Below are 15,353 nucleotides of genomic sequence, written 5' to 3'. Positions count from 1 at the left end.
CATTTTGAAAGCTAAAACAAACCTTTGTTATATGAAGGTTGAAAAACTGAGAAAGACAAACAAAAAAATGATTAGCTAACTGAAAGGAAAGCTTCTCTTTTGATGAGCTGCTGCCTGCTAATTGAATCAAACACACTAAGAATGTTGAATGAAGACAGCAGTGGTTTCTGACATTAGTGTTCAGTTTGTGGGCAGAGATGAGATGCGGTTGATTACAGAAAGATGTGGTCAGTTACATGGAACTCATAGTAAAGGGATATATATGGCCATTTTATCATTCATGCATTACGTCAGTGAACAAAATGCAAATTTACCCACCTGATAAGAGAAAAACCCAACTTTTCCTACCTACATCACTGTATGCTGATAGTCTGTATACCTAAATGACTCAGCAAATCACCTGAAGCTAGTTCTTTTGACAATGACATCGTCAGATGAGGGCAGGCAGATATCTCTACGGTGGAAGTACCAACAGTGTTTCAGTTCAGTCCGTAACCATAGGGAACAATGCTTGGGCTTTTCCTTTAGATGACACCATGGGTAAAAAGGGGAGGGTCTCTCCCCCAACTACACATTCCTTTATTCTCCACTGATTGCAGTCTCATTCATAAATGTTTCTTTTCCTAGTTGTTAGTCATTGCAGGAGTAGAGTATGCCTGATAATAATTGTACATTCACTGGATTGCTTTCAAAGAATTTTTCTGAAACCTTAGAGGGATTTCACCCAGGTCTCTACCATTGTACTATTCCTGTACTGTCGCTGAAAGGGTATTTTATTTACTGTGTTCAAAAGATACCCTTCATAAGGGCATTTCCATTTCTTGGATTGCTTGGGGAAGGTTTCCTCCATGACCTATTAGTAATAAAATCATGCATTTATAAAGAATATGTTTATGATTTTGCTACAAATAGCAAACTGAACAAATCTTCCTCCCTTATGTTTACTTTTAACTTAATAAAAAATCTTTTTTTGCAACAAATAGTTTTAATAATGCTTTCTTCACATGTCTGGTTTCAAAATGTTGTAGTTTTACTTCTTGTTAGACACTTTGGCCCTGATATTAACAGGGAGGGAAGGAGGGTGCGGGGGATGTGGCAGCTTGGGGACAACTCGGCAAGGCCATGGATGGAGAGGCCCTGCCAATCTTAACGGCAGGACCTCATTTAAATATGAGACTGACAGCTAAGCCGGCGGCGGCAACAGGCATTTGTGGCAAGAGGCCACAGTCAGCGAGCTGCGGGAACGGTTTCCAGAAGTTGGTGGAGGATCTGGCCACGATCGGGGGAAAGCAGGTCTGCTTGTGATCAGGAGCATTCAGGAAACACTGGCCACAAATCGGAAGGGGTGGTCTGGTAACGACTGGGGGCAAGGGGAAACAATGGTCGCGATCAGGGGGAAGGGGTGTGTCTGGCCGTGATCAGGGGGAAGAGGTGCAGCTTGGTCCAGGCAGATCCAAGACTTCCTAGTGAGGCCCAGAGGAGCACTCCTGCCCCTCATGGCCCACAAGGAAACCTAAAAAATAAATTTGAAACTTCTGGCCCAAGATCCGGCTTCCAGCAGATTCTGCCTGATTGGGAAGCAGACACCCGCTCAGGCCTCTGGTTGAAATTGCACACCGGCAATCATCGGACCTAATCTGCATAAACAGAAGCCTGCTTCCTTCCTGTGGGTGCCCTGCCCAGAAGAGCAGGTTAACATGGAGGTACAGCGGGGAAAAATGCAGCATCGGTGGGGTTAATGACTCCCGTTATTTAAACTGCCCCCACGCCCAGCTTCCACCAAGTGGGGCAGATAAAATCGGGCCTTTTGTATGTGTCTTCTAAATTTTTAGAAATAAATTCGATCATTTAGGCAGATCTGCCCCACACTCTGATTTATCTGATCAAAGGGCAAGACAGGTCACCCTTTCCTAGGGCTGTTCTTTATCCAGCCACTATGATGGGAATCAGCATTCTGGGTGGTTTGCACTCAATTTTTTTTGCAACTTCCCTGAGGGCCTTCTTGAGATAGCATCGTAAGATCAAAAATGCATTGTATAGGGCTATGGACATGACCCCTATCCTCTCCATTACCAAGACCCCCTACTTCCAGTCTCCCCCCCTCCCCCCGCCTCAGCTCATCTATTGATAGAACCCTCATTCATGCCTTTGTTACCTTTAAATTCGTCTATTCCAATGTCTCCTAACTGGCCTCTCACCTATTACCCTCCGTAAAATTGAGCTCATCCGAAACTCTGCTGCCCAATCCTAACTCGCACCAAGTCCCATTCACCCATCATCCCTGTATTCGCTGACCTACAGAGTGCAAAAGCGAGGAAATTATTATGAACTTGTATAAAACACTGGTTCGACCTCAATTGTGTCCAATTCTGGGCACCGCATTTTAGGAAGGATGTGAAGGTCTTTACAGAGTGAAGAAAAGATTTACGAGAATGATTCCAGGGATGAGAGACTTCAGTTACACAGATAGACTGGAGCAGCTGGTGTTGTTTTCCTTAAAGCAGAGAAGATTGAGAGGAGATTTGATAGAAGTGTTCAAAATCATGAGGGGTCTGAACAGAGAAGATAGAAAGAAACTGTTCCCATTGGCAGAAGGGTCGAAAACTAAAGGACACAGATTTAAGGTGATTGGCAAAAGAACCAAAGGCAATATAAGAAATAACTTTTTTACGCACGAGTGATTAGGATCTGGAATGCACTGCCTGAAAGGGTGGTGGAGGCAGACTCAATCATGGCTTTCAAGAGGGAGTTGGATAAGTACCTGAAAGAAATAAAATTGCAGGGGTACAGGGAAAGGACAGGGGAATGGGATAGCTGAAGTGCTCTTGCAGAGAGCCGGCATGGGCTCGACCGGCCGAATGGCCTTCTTCCATGCTGTAACCATTCTATAATTCTACATTGGCTCCCAGTCTGGCAACACCTCAATTTAAAAATTCTCATCCTTGTTTTGAAATCGCTTCATGGCCTCGACCCCTCCCTACCTCTGTAACCTCCTCCAGCCCGAGATCTCCGTGCTCCTTGAATTCTGGCCTCTGCCGCATCCCCAATTTTCATCGTTCCATCATTGGCGATTGTACCTTCAGCTGCCTAAGTCCTAAGCTCTGGAATTCTCTCCATAAAACTTTCCCTCACGACCTCTTTCCTCCTTGAAGATGCTCCTAAAGACCTAACTCTTTGACCAACCTTTTGGTCACCTGTCCTAATATCTCCTTATGTAGCTCGGTGTCGAATTGTGTTTGATAATCATTCCTGCGAAGCAACTTGGGACATTTTACTGCTATAAAGATGCTATATAAATATTTGTTGTTGTATGAATGAATGAGTGGGATTTAGAAGAAAAACCATTCTTACCATATTGGCCAAGACAATAATACACAAAAAATGCTTTTCTAACAATGGAAAAATCAAATGTCCAATCAAATCAAGGTACAGTTTAAAAGAACATAAGAACATAAGAAAGAACATAAGAAATAGGAGCAGGAGTAGGCCATTTGACCCCTCGAGCCTGCTCCGCCATTTAATCAGATCATGGCTGATCTGATCATAGACTCAGCTCCACTTCCCAGCCAGCTCCCGATAACCCTTTATTCCCTTATCGCTCAAAAATCTGTCTATCTCCAACTTAAATATATTCAATGACCAAGCCTCCACAACTCTCTGGGTAAGAGAATTCCACAAATTTACAACCCTCTGAGAGAAGAAATCCCCCCTCAACTCATTTTTAAATGGGCGGCCCCTTATTCTGAGACTATGCCCCTTAGTTTTAGTTTCCCCTATGAATTTAAATATCCTCTCTGCATCCACCTTGTCGAGCCCCCTCATTATTTTATATGTTTCGATAAGATCAGCTCTCGTTCTTCTGAACGCCAATGAGTATAGGTAGGCCCAACCTACTCAACCTATCTTCATACGTCAAACCCATCATCTCCGGAATCAAGCAAGTGAACCTTCTCTGAACAGGCTCCAATGCAAATATATCCTTCCTTAAATACAGAGACCAAAACTGAGCACAGTACTCTAGGTGTGGCCTCAGCAATACCCTGTACAGTTGTAGCAGGACGTCTTTGCTTTTATACTTTATCCCACTTGCAATAAAGGCCAACATTCCATTCACCTTCCTGATTACTTGCTTTATCTGCTTACTAACGTTTTGCATTACATGCACAAGGATCCCCAGATCCCTCTGTACTGCAGCACTTTGCAATTTTTCTCTATTTAAATTATAATTTGTTTTTCTATTTTTTCTGCCAAAGTGGATAACCTCACAGTTTCCCACATTATACTCCATCTGCCAAATTTTTGCCCATTCACTTTAGCCTGACTATATCCTTTTGCAGATTTTTTGTGTCCTCCTTACAATTTGCTTTACCACCCATCTTTGTATCATCAGCAAACTTGGCTACATTACACTCGGTCCCTTCATCCAAGTCATTAATATAGATTGTAAATAGATCCCTGTGGCACCCCACTAGTTACTGTTTGCCAACCAGAAAATGATCAGTTTATCCCGACTCTGTGTTTTCTGTTAGTTAGCCAATACTCTATCCATGCTAATATATTACCTCCAACCCTGTGAACTTTTATCTTGTGCAGTAACCTTTTATGTGGCCTCTGGAAATCCAAATACACCACATCCACTGGTTCCCACTTATCCACCCTGCTCATTACGGGCATAACATTGCCCAAGCCGACTTTGCGCGCTGGAAAGGGCGACAGAAAAAAGGGGCCCCATCCTGGCCGCTCTTCGGAGTTCCCGAAGTCATGGCGTGGTGTGGAGACTGAAGGGGGCAGGGGCGGAGCAACAGGCCAGCGCAGAGAGCACTGCCGGCACCTGTGCGCATGTTCAGTAAGAACTTTGCGCATGCTCCTGCCCTCCCAGCGCGCCCTGTGGGCTGTGAGCAGGACCCGATGCTCGCAGCCCCCATCCCAGGCCGAAGGGACGCCCGATCTCGCCGCACCCTATCCCCGGCCGAGTGGACTCCGGCACCGGCCGGCCGGCCCGCTGAGTTCCCGGGCAGCTAGAACTTCGCTTTTATTTTTTATTTAGTGGCTGTGATTGTTTGGCTGTGCTTGAGATTTTTGATTGGTGGGGGGGAGGAGGAGAGTTTTTTTTTTGGGGGGGGGAGGAGGAGAGTTTTTGGGGGGGGGGAGGAGGAGAGTTTTGCGGGGGGGGAGGAGGAGAGTTTTAGGGAGGGGAGGAAGAGAGTTTTAGGTGGGGGGAGGAGGAGAGTTTTGCGGGGGGGGAGGAGGAGAGTTTTGCAGGGGGGGAGGAGGAGAGTTTTGCGGGGGGGGAGGAGGAGAGTTTTAGGGGGGGAGGGAATGAGTGTATTGGGGGGCGGAGAGAATGAGTGTATTGGGGGGGGAGGAGGAAAGTTTTTTTGGGGGGGAAGAAAGAGTGTTTTGGCGGGGGGGGGGGGAGAAAGAGTGTCTCTCTGGCTACCCCCCCCCCCCCCATGACTTTGCTTCCAGCAGCTCGCATTTCTCAGGTAGGATTTACTTCATTTTTATTAGTATTTTAATTGTTTGAGCTTTTCCTTACAATGTTTGGTGCTTGGTTGTTGAGATCCTCTCCAGTTCCCTTCCCTCCCCTATCCCTGCCATAATGTCTGCCGAATGTGCGGTGCTTTTTCTTCACTGTCGCAAGGTTTTTCAGAGCTGGCCACATACGCTGACCTAAGTCGATTTGTAGTAAATTTTGCTGGCCAAAGTGGCATAAATGGCCAAAACTGGCGTAAGTGTCTGGGAACGCCCCCTTTTGAAAAAAAAAACTGACCTAAAAAAAAATCGTACCTAACTGACTTACTCTGGAGCAAATTTTTGGGGGAAAATAGCATTTTTTAAACTTACGTCAGAATAACTTACTCCCAAAAAATCAATGCAAGTCATGGCCAGGATTGGGCCCTAGATCCTCAAAGAACTCCAGCAAATTTGTCAAACACGATTTCCCTTTCAGAAAATCATGCTGTCTCTGCTTGATTCAATTTTGCTTTTCCAAATGTCCTGCTATTGCTTCCTTAATAATGGACTCCAACATTTTCGCACTGACAGATGTTAGGCTAACTGGTCTATAGTTTCCTGCTTTCTGTCTTCCTCTTTTTTTGAATAGGAGCGTTACATTTGCGGTTTTCCAATCCGCTGGGACCTCACCAGAATCCAGGGAATTTTGGTAGATTACAACCAATGCATCCACTATGTCTGCAGCCACTTCTTTTAGGACACTAGGATGTAAGCCATCAGGTCCAGGGGACTTGTCTGCCTTTAGTCCCATTATTTTACCGAATACTACTTCTTTAGTGATAGTGATTGTATGAAGTTTATTACTATTAATCAGCAAAATCATGCACAAATTACTTACTTGACCTCTATAAAGGCAGATATATAGCAGGGCAGAAAGCACAATTTGAACTGTCAAAAGCTCGATAGAAATCCAAGTACAGAGAGGGAGCTAGAACATTTAGCTGAGGAGGTCCTGACTGAGGGGATTACATTGTTTGGGGTCAATAAAGACACTTTGAATGAAATACCAAGGAATTTACTAAATAAACATGATAGAAGTTCAATAAATTGAATGGGCTGGAAATCAACAAATTGGTTTAAAGAAATGAATGAACGAGCAAAAGAATAAGAGGTGGGCCAGAGTGAGTAATATTATTAGTGGCAGGCAAGACAGATCTCCAACCCTTCAGCCATAATTTTATTGAATGGCGGAGCAGGCTCGAGGAGCCATATAGAAACATAGAAATTTACAGCACAGAAGGAGGCCATTTTGGCCCATCGTGTCTGCGCCGGCCGACAAAGAGCTGCATGGCCCTTCGTCAGCAGCCCTAAAGATTACATACAAACCCATGGACAATAACGGAAAGGCAAAGAGCACCCAGCCCAACCAGTCTGCCCCACACCACTGCAACACCCCTTATACTGAAAGCATCTACACTCCACCCCAACCGGAGCCATGTGATCTCCTGGGAGAGGCAAAAACCAGATAAAAACCCAGGCCAATTTAGGGAGAACAAATCTGGGGAAATTCCTCTCCGACCCATCCAGGCAATCAAAACGAGTCCAGGAGATCACCCTGGCCGTATTCTATTCCCTGCAGTACTTACCATCATATCTGCACCGTCCAACAAAAGGTCATCCAATCTAATCCCAATTACCAGCTCTTGGTCCGTAACACTAAAGGTTACAGCACTTTAAGTGCCCATCCAACCATCTCTTAAAAGTGGTGAGGGTTTTTGCATCCACCACTCTTCCAGGCAGCGAGTTCCAGATCCCCACAACCCTCTGCGTAAAGAAGCCCCCCCTCAAATCCCCTCTAAGCCTTCCACCAACCACCTTAAAACTATGCCCCCTCGTAATAGCCCCCTCCACCAATGGAAATAGACCCTTACTATCCACTATGTCCAGGCCCCTCAATATTTTGTACACCTCGATGAGGTCTCCTCTCAACCTCCTCTGTTCCAATGAGAACAAACCCAGCCTATCCAATCTGTCCTCAAAATGAAGATTCTACATTCCAGGCAGCATTCTAGTAAATCTCCTCTGCACCCTCTCTAGTGCAATCACGTCCTTCCTATAATACGGCGACCAGAACTGCACACAGCACTCCAGCTGTGGCCTAACCAAAGTATTATACAATTTAAGTATAACCTCCATGCTCTTATATTCTATGCCTTGGCAATAAAGGCAAGCATTCCATCTACCTTCTTAACTACCTTATCCATCTGGCCTGCTACTTTCAGAGATCTATGGACAAGCACTCCAAGGCCCCTTTGTTCATCTACACTATTAAGTGGCCTACTGCTTAATGGGTATACCTTTCCTTATTAGCCCTCCCAAAGTGCATCATCTCACACTTCTCTGAATTAAATTCCATTTGCCACTGCTCTGCCCACCTGACCAGCAGATTGATATCCTCCTGTAGCCCATGACTTTCCTCTTCATTATCAACCACACAGCCAATTTTAGTGTCGTCTGCGAACTTCTTAATCATACTCCCTATATTCAAATCTAAATCGTTGATATTTACCACAAAAAGCAAGGGACCCAGTACTGAGCCCTGCGGAACCTCACTGGAAACATCCTTCCAGTCACAAAAACATCCATCAATCATTACCCTTTGCTTCCTACTTCCAAGCCAATTGTGGAACCAACTTGACACTTTGCCATGGATCCCATGGGCTTTAATCTTCATGACCAATCTGCCACGCGTGACCTTATCAAAAGCCTTGCTAAAGTCCATATATAATACATCGTACGCACTACCCTCATCGACCCTCTTGCTTACCTCCTCAAAAAATTCAATCAGGTTAGTCAAACACGATCTTCACTTAACAAATCCGTGCTAACTATCCCTAATTAATCCTTGCCTATCCAAATGCAGATTTATCCAGTCTTTCAGAATTTTTTCCAATAATTTTTCCACCACTGAGGTTAGGCTGACAGGCCTGTAATTACTCAGCCGATCCCTTTTTCCCTTCTTAAACAGTAGTAGTGAGGTCGAGAACAACAGCAAACAAGAAATTAGGGATGCGTGCAATAAAGATGCAGCAGTTATCATGGGCACTTTAATCTACATATAGATTGGGTTAACCAAGCTGGTAGCAATACTGTGGAGGAGGATTATCTGGAGTGTATTAGGGATGGTTTTCTAGACCAATATGTTAAGGAACCAACTAGAGGGCTGGCCATCCTAGACTGAGTGATGTGTAATGAGAAAGGACTAATTAGAAATCTTGTGCGAGACCCCTTGGGGAAGAGTGACCATAACTTGGTAGAATTCTTTCTTAAGATAGAGAGTGACACAGTTAATTCAGAGACTAGGGTCCTGAACTGAAGGAAAGGTAACTTTGATGGTACGAGACGTGAATTGGCTAGAATAGACTGGCAAATGATACTTAAAGGGTTGACGGTGAATAGGCAATGGCAAACATTTAAAGATCACATGGATGAACTTCAACAATTGTACATTCCTGTCTGGAGTAAAAATAAAATGGGGAAGGTGGCTCAACCGTGGCTAACAAGGGAAATTAAGGATAGTGTTAAATCCAAGGAAGGGGCATATAAATTGGCCAGAAAAAGCAGCAAATCTGAGGACTGGGAGAAATTTAGAATTCAGCAGAGGAGGAAAAAGGGTTTAATTAGGAGGGGGAAATAGAGTATGAGAGGAAGCTTGCCAGGAACATAAAAACTGACTGCAAAAGCTTCTATAGATATGCGAAGAGAAAAAGATTAGTGAAGGCAAATGTAGGTCCCTTGCAGTCAGATTCAGGTGAATTTATAATGGGGAACAAAGAAATGGCAGACCAGTTGAAAAATATTTTGGTTCTGTCTGCACGAAGGAAGACACAAATAACCTTCTGGAAATACTATGGGACAGTGGGTCTAGTGAGAAGGAGGAACTGAAGGCAATCCTTATTGGGCGGGAAATTGTGTTGGGGAAATTGATGGGATTGAAGACCGATAAATCTCCGGGGCCTGATAGTCTGCATCTCAGAGTACTTAAGGAAGTGGCCTTAGAAATAGTGGATGCATTGGTGATCATTTTCCAACAGTCTATTTACCCTGAATCAGTTCCTATGGACTGGAGGGTAGTTAATGTAACACCACTTTTTAATCAGGGAGAGAGAGAGACGGTGGGTAATTATAGACCGATTAGCCTGATATCAGTAGTGGGGAAAATGTTGGAATCAATTATTAAAGATGAAATAGCAGCACATTTGGAAAGCAGTGGCAGGATCGGTCCAAGTCAACATGGATTTATGAAAGGGAAATCATGCTTGACAAATCTTCTGGAATTTTTTGAGGATGTAACTAGTAGAGTGGACAAGGGAGAACCAGTGGATGTGGTGTGCAAAATTAAAGCACATGGTATTGGGGGTAATGTACTGACATGGATAGAGAACTGGTTGGCAGACAAGAAGCAGAGTCGGGATAAACGGGTCCTTTTCAGAATGGTAGGCAGTGACTAGTGGAGTGCCGCAGGCTCAGTGCTGGGACCCCAGCTATTTACAATATACATCAATGATTTAGAAGAAGGAATTGAGTGTAATATCTCAAGTTTGCAAATGACACTAAGCTGGGTGGTGGTGTGAGCTGCGAGGAGGATGCTAAGAGGCTGCAGGGTGACTTGGACAGGTTAGGTGAGTGGGCAAATGCATGGCAGATGCAGTATAATGTGGATAAATGTAAGGTTATCCACTTTGGGGGCAAAAACACGAAGGCAGAATATCATCTGAATGGCGGCAGATTAGGAAAAGGGGAGGTGCAACGAGACCTGGGTGTCATGGTACATCAGTCATTGAAAGCTGGCATGCAGGTACAGCAGACGGTGAAGAAGGCAAATGGTATTTTGGCCTTCATAGCTAGGAAATTTGAATATAAGAGCAGGGAGGTCTTACTGCAGTTGTACAGGGCCTTGGTGATTGTGTTCAGTTTTGGTATCCTAATCTGAGGAAGGATGTTCTTGCTATTGAGGGAGTGCAGCGAAGGTTCACCAGACTGATTCCCGGGATGGCAGGACTGACATTGGGGGCCCAAGTTTCCACATGATTTGCGCCTGATTTTTAGGAGTAACGGTGGAGAACGGACTATCTTAGAAATCGCAATTCTCCACATTTTTTTTTCTGCAGTTCTAGTGAGGTAGAACAGTTCTATTTTAGAACAAAATTTTTTCTTCAAAAGGGGGCGTGTCCGGCCATTGACGCCTGATTTGAAAGTTTCCACAGTGAAAACGTACTCCAAACTAAAGTAGAATGGAGCAAGTGAAGATTTTTGTAGAACTGAAAAAACCTGTTCTCCACATTAAAAAATCAGGCGCAGGTTACAAATTAGGTGTCCAGAACGAGGTGGGGGGGGTGGGGGGGGGAAGGGAACTCATTAGATTCTACAATCAATCCTTATTTATACTTCTACAAATATTATACAAATAAATCCAACCTGAATAAACATTTATAAACAAAGAAAAGATTAAATAAACCATCTTCCTACCTGTGTGAAAGTGCTTCAGACATCGTTCGAAGGAAACCGCCGTTTGTTGCCGCGCAGGGGAGGGAGGGGAAGGAGACAGCGGCTTGTTGCCGCGGAGGGAGGGGAGGGAGGGGAAGGAGACAGCGGCTTGTTGCCGTGGAGGGAGGGGAGGGAGGGGAAGGAGACAGCGGCTTGTTGCCGCGCAGGGGAGGGAGGGGAAGGAGACAGCCGTTTGTTGCCGCGGAGGGGAGGAAGGGGAAGGAGACAGTGAGAAGGGAAGCCTCAGTGCTGATGGCAATGTGGTTTTATTAAAAAATGTTCAAAAATTAAACAGCTACAAAGAACTACAAAAATGGCCGAGTGCCAATGTTTTTTTTCACACTGAGCATGCGCGAACGCTCCAACGCGCACGCGCAGCGTTGCCGGCAGGAAAAAAACGAATTTAAATAGTACCCGCCCCCTCCCACTTACAAAATCGGCGCGAGTGTAGGCTCCGCCCCCCTGGGCGCCGCGCCAAACAGACAAGGAGCTGCAAAGCGCTCGAGAATAGCGCGTTTTTTTTCTGGCGCCGTTTTAGGCGCGAAAAACGAGCGCCCAGCTCGGAGGGGCGCCCGTTTTTTATCCTGTGGAAACTTGGGCCCATGAGGAGAGACTGGATCGACTGGGCCTGTATTCACTGGAGTTTACAAGGATGAGAGGGGATTTCATAGAAACATATAAAATTCTGACGGGACTGGACAGGTTAGATGCAGGAAGAATGTTCCCGATGTTGGGGAAGTCCAGAACCAGAGGACACAGTCTAAGGATAAGGGGTAAGCCATTGAGGACTGAGATGAGGAGAAACTTCTTCACTCAGAGAGCTGTTAACCTGTGGAGTTGTTGATGCCAGTTCACTGGATATATTCAAGAGGGAGTTTGGCCCTTACGGCTAAAGGGATCAAGGGGTATGGAGAGAAAGCAGGAAAGGGGTACTGAGGTGAATGATCAACCATGATCTTATTGAATGGAGGTGCAGGCTCGAAGGGCCTACTCCTGCACCTATTTTCTATGTTTCTGTGTTTCTAAACCTACTCCTGCTCCTATTTCTCATGTTCTTATGTACTTCAGTAACTTCAAAGTGTGGGGAAGCTAGATTTGGAGTTAATGGAGTCAAAAAAGTTGCACATCTGCTGTACCACCACTATTTAAGTTCTGCAATAACATTTTTATTTGTCAATGCAATTAATACAATCTGGGTGAAAAAAAAACAATCTTGTATCTGGTATATCTGTCAGACTTCAGGTGCCACAGTAGATTTTTATACGTGCAAAACAATTTTAAAAAGTGAAATGGAAAGTTAGTCATTGGCCTGAAATGTGCAATTTATTGACCTCAGCAATTCAAAAGCAGCTTCAGTTACCTGGATTGCAACAGTGAATTCTTGAGCAATGACAGTGAAGGACCTTTCGAAGTACAATTTTCAAGAGCATTCTTCCCTTATTGGCCCTGGGTTTTTCTCAGTTTCTTTGCCTCTCCAGGAGATTACAAGACTGCAGGGAGTGGGGTTGAGAAGTACTTAGCCATGATGATCCGGCCATCATGAATGTGGGAACGGCTTGATGGACCAGCTGATCTTTGTCTGCTGTCAATTTCATATGTTTGTATGACCTGCCCAGATTAGAAACCGAATATCTGACCCCAGATTACCTGTGAGCAATGCCTTGGGTGCTCCACTGGTATTTTGCATAAAGTATCACTTGATGGTAAAACACAAATGCGTGGAATTTGCGGTCAGCGACAAAGCAAAGGCGTTCGCCACAAGCCCCGAAGAAAGCTGCAATGTCTATGGTGAGAAGTTTGTGTTTTCAATGTGTAAGTGATTTCATTGCCATATAATGGGAAATACTAACGCGATTTGCTCTAATGTCAACAAGCTGTCTAAGCAGCGAATCACATTGCAGAATTCTCAGATAGGGAAGCAGGAAATGAGAACCTGCTTTTATCCTGACTTTAAAAAAAAGTTACAGAGAACCAAACAAAGATTGAGGCTCTCACATCGGGATAAGATAGAACCTAAAATAAATGTGAACAAACTTAAAAAAAAATATTTTAAAAGTTTTTTATAATTTCTTAAAATTGTAATATTTATTATAATGGAAAAACCTGACACTCCACAAAATTAAAATTAGTTTTTATGGGTCATAACATTTGTTTAACTGTCAATACCCTACTAAAACCCCAATTACACCTAATCCAACAAGGCCTAACATGTAATGAGGTATTTAACAGCAATATAACCATGTAAAAGCCCAAGTTTTCGTCAGGTTCACAGATTACACTGATTGACGGCTATGAGGGGGTGGCCACAGCACAGCTAGTGTCGGAGCAGTGAATGACTGACCGTAACTTTAGGATTTCCACATTTAGATGCACATGCACTACATCCTGAAGCTGTGGTCAGTTTCAAAGGGGTAATAACAACGAACACACCTTGGTTCGTTCGCCACTACTACCCACCACAAATTCCGACCCATACAGTTTAGTACAACTGTGAGGATGCAAAGGTAAAGAAAGTAAAGCAAGAATTTCCTCCTTAATTCATTGCTTTTTTTAATCTAAAGTACCTGCACCATCAACAATGCCACCAGTAGGACCTCCAGCAAGCTTCATTACACTAAATACTTCAAATAGCAATCACCAGCACATCACCATGTTATCTATATCACAAATATTGATAACATACTCTACCTACCAATGCTTAACTAGCACTGACGAATTAGCATACCAGTTGGGGAAGATATATTGGATGGATTAATTGTAGTTCAAATGCCATAGAGACAATAGTTGGGCAAGGGGGAAAACGTGGACATGGATAACATCAGTGGTGCCTTCAAACAAAGAATATCTATGAGTACATCTCCTGTGACATTGCACATAATAGAATCAGGACTGACTGTGAAGCAGGGTTAGAGGACAGGGAACAATTGACCAAGGGAGCACTAATGTAATTTACTCTCCATTTTAAATCTTATGTTCTGTCCTTATTTTTACATCATACTTTAATTTTATTTTATTATTTATAAATAAAACTAAAACAATCACAATTTGGGAAGCAGAGGAATAGAGCTGGTTGGAGCATAACAGCTTTGTGCATCACATGTGAAATGAGCTTTCGACCACATATCCGCAGCATAACTAAGATCGCCTATTTCCACCTCCGTAACATCGGCCGTCTCTGTCCTTGCCTCAGCTCATCCGATGCTAAAACCCTCATCCATTCCTTTGTTACCTCTAGACTTGACTATTCCAATGCACTCCTGGCTGGCCACCCACATTCTACCCTACGTAAACTAAAGGTGATCCAAAACTTGGCTGCCCGTGTCCTAACTTGCACCAAGTCCCACTCACCCAGCACCCCTGTGCTTGCTAACTTACATTGGCTTCCGGTTAAGCAACTCCTCAATTACAAAATTTTCATCCTTATTTTCAAATCACTCCATGCCTAGCCCCTCCCTATCTCTGTAATCTCCTGGAAGGATGGACCAATACTTTCCATTAGGCGGTTTCCATTGTAAACGTGGACACAGCGATTTTCAATGAAAAAAAATTGACACAAAAATGTGACAAAAATGTAATAGGAAATAAGGTTTTCTGAACAGAAAATGCACAGAGACATAAGCTTTTTAATATAACAATAGATCTGACAATGGATAACTGCCAGATAGTTCCACGGGGCCAGGGAATGAAGAATGTAATATTGAAAATTCCACTCTTGATCACAATGGTTTTTTGATACCACAATGAACGCAATCTACTTCACTATTAAAAGTCTTAATGATTTCTACTGCACCAGGAGTGCAGATGGAATTACCTAACAAGGGTCAGTTCTGCAAAGGGATTTGCTGATCACAGCAGGAGTTACAGCCATCTATCATGGGACCTTTGTAACAAATTAGGGGTGCCAAACAGACCTGTTTTGGCAGATGAATGGCCATCTTGAACTGATGAAAATCATGGTGCAAGAACCTATGGAGCATCTAAAGGAAGAAAATGGCACTTATGCTATTTATCTGCCTTTAAACACACCGAACTCCAAACATGCATTCACAAAAGCATATCGAACAGTTATGGGGTCCTCCTTTCTGATCAATCTATGTCTTTAATATGCGGACTGCCAATGCTGCTGTTCCACCTACTATCCATACGACAATAAGTGAATGTTCAACTGTTGATGTAACTCCTTCCTGTTATGTATGCAATCCTATGTAACCAGTATTCTACAGCCATCAGAGGGCATATCTGTTGGAGTCCCAAGGGATCCCAGCATCCCTTGGGAGCACTGTATATAAGCAGGCCTCCCACGCTGTACCAACACTCTGCAATTAGAATAAAGAAACTAAGGTCACACT

The sequence above is a fragment of the Pristiophorus japonicus genome, chromosome 2 (assembly GCF_044704955.1).
Source record: "Pristiophorus japonicus isolate sPriJap1 chromosome 2, sPriJap1.hap1, whole genome shotgun sequence".
Taxonomy (NCBI): domain Eukaryota; kingdom Metazoa; phylum Chordata; class Chondrichthyes; family Pristiophoridae; genus Pristiophorus; species Pristiophorus japonicus.
The sequence above is the reverse complement of the archived record's forward strand: the minus strand, read 5'-3'. Positions refer to the sequence as shown.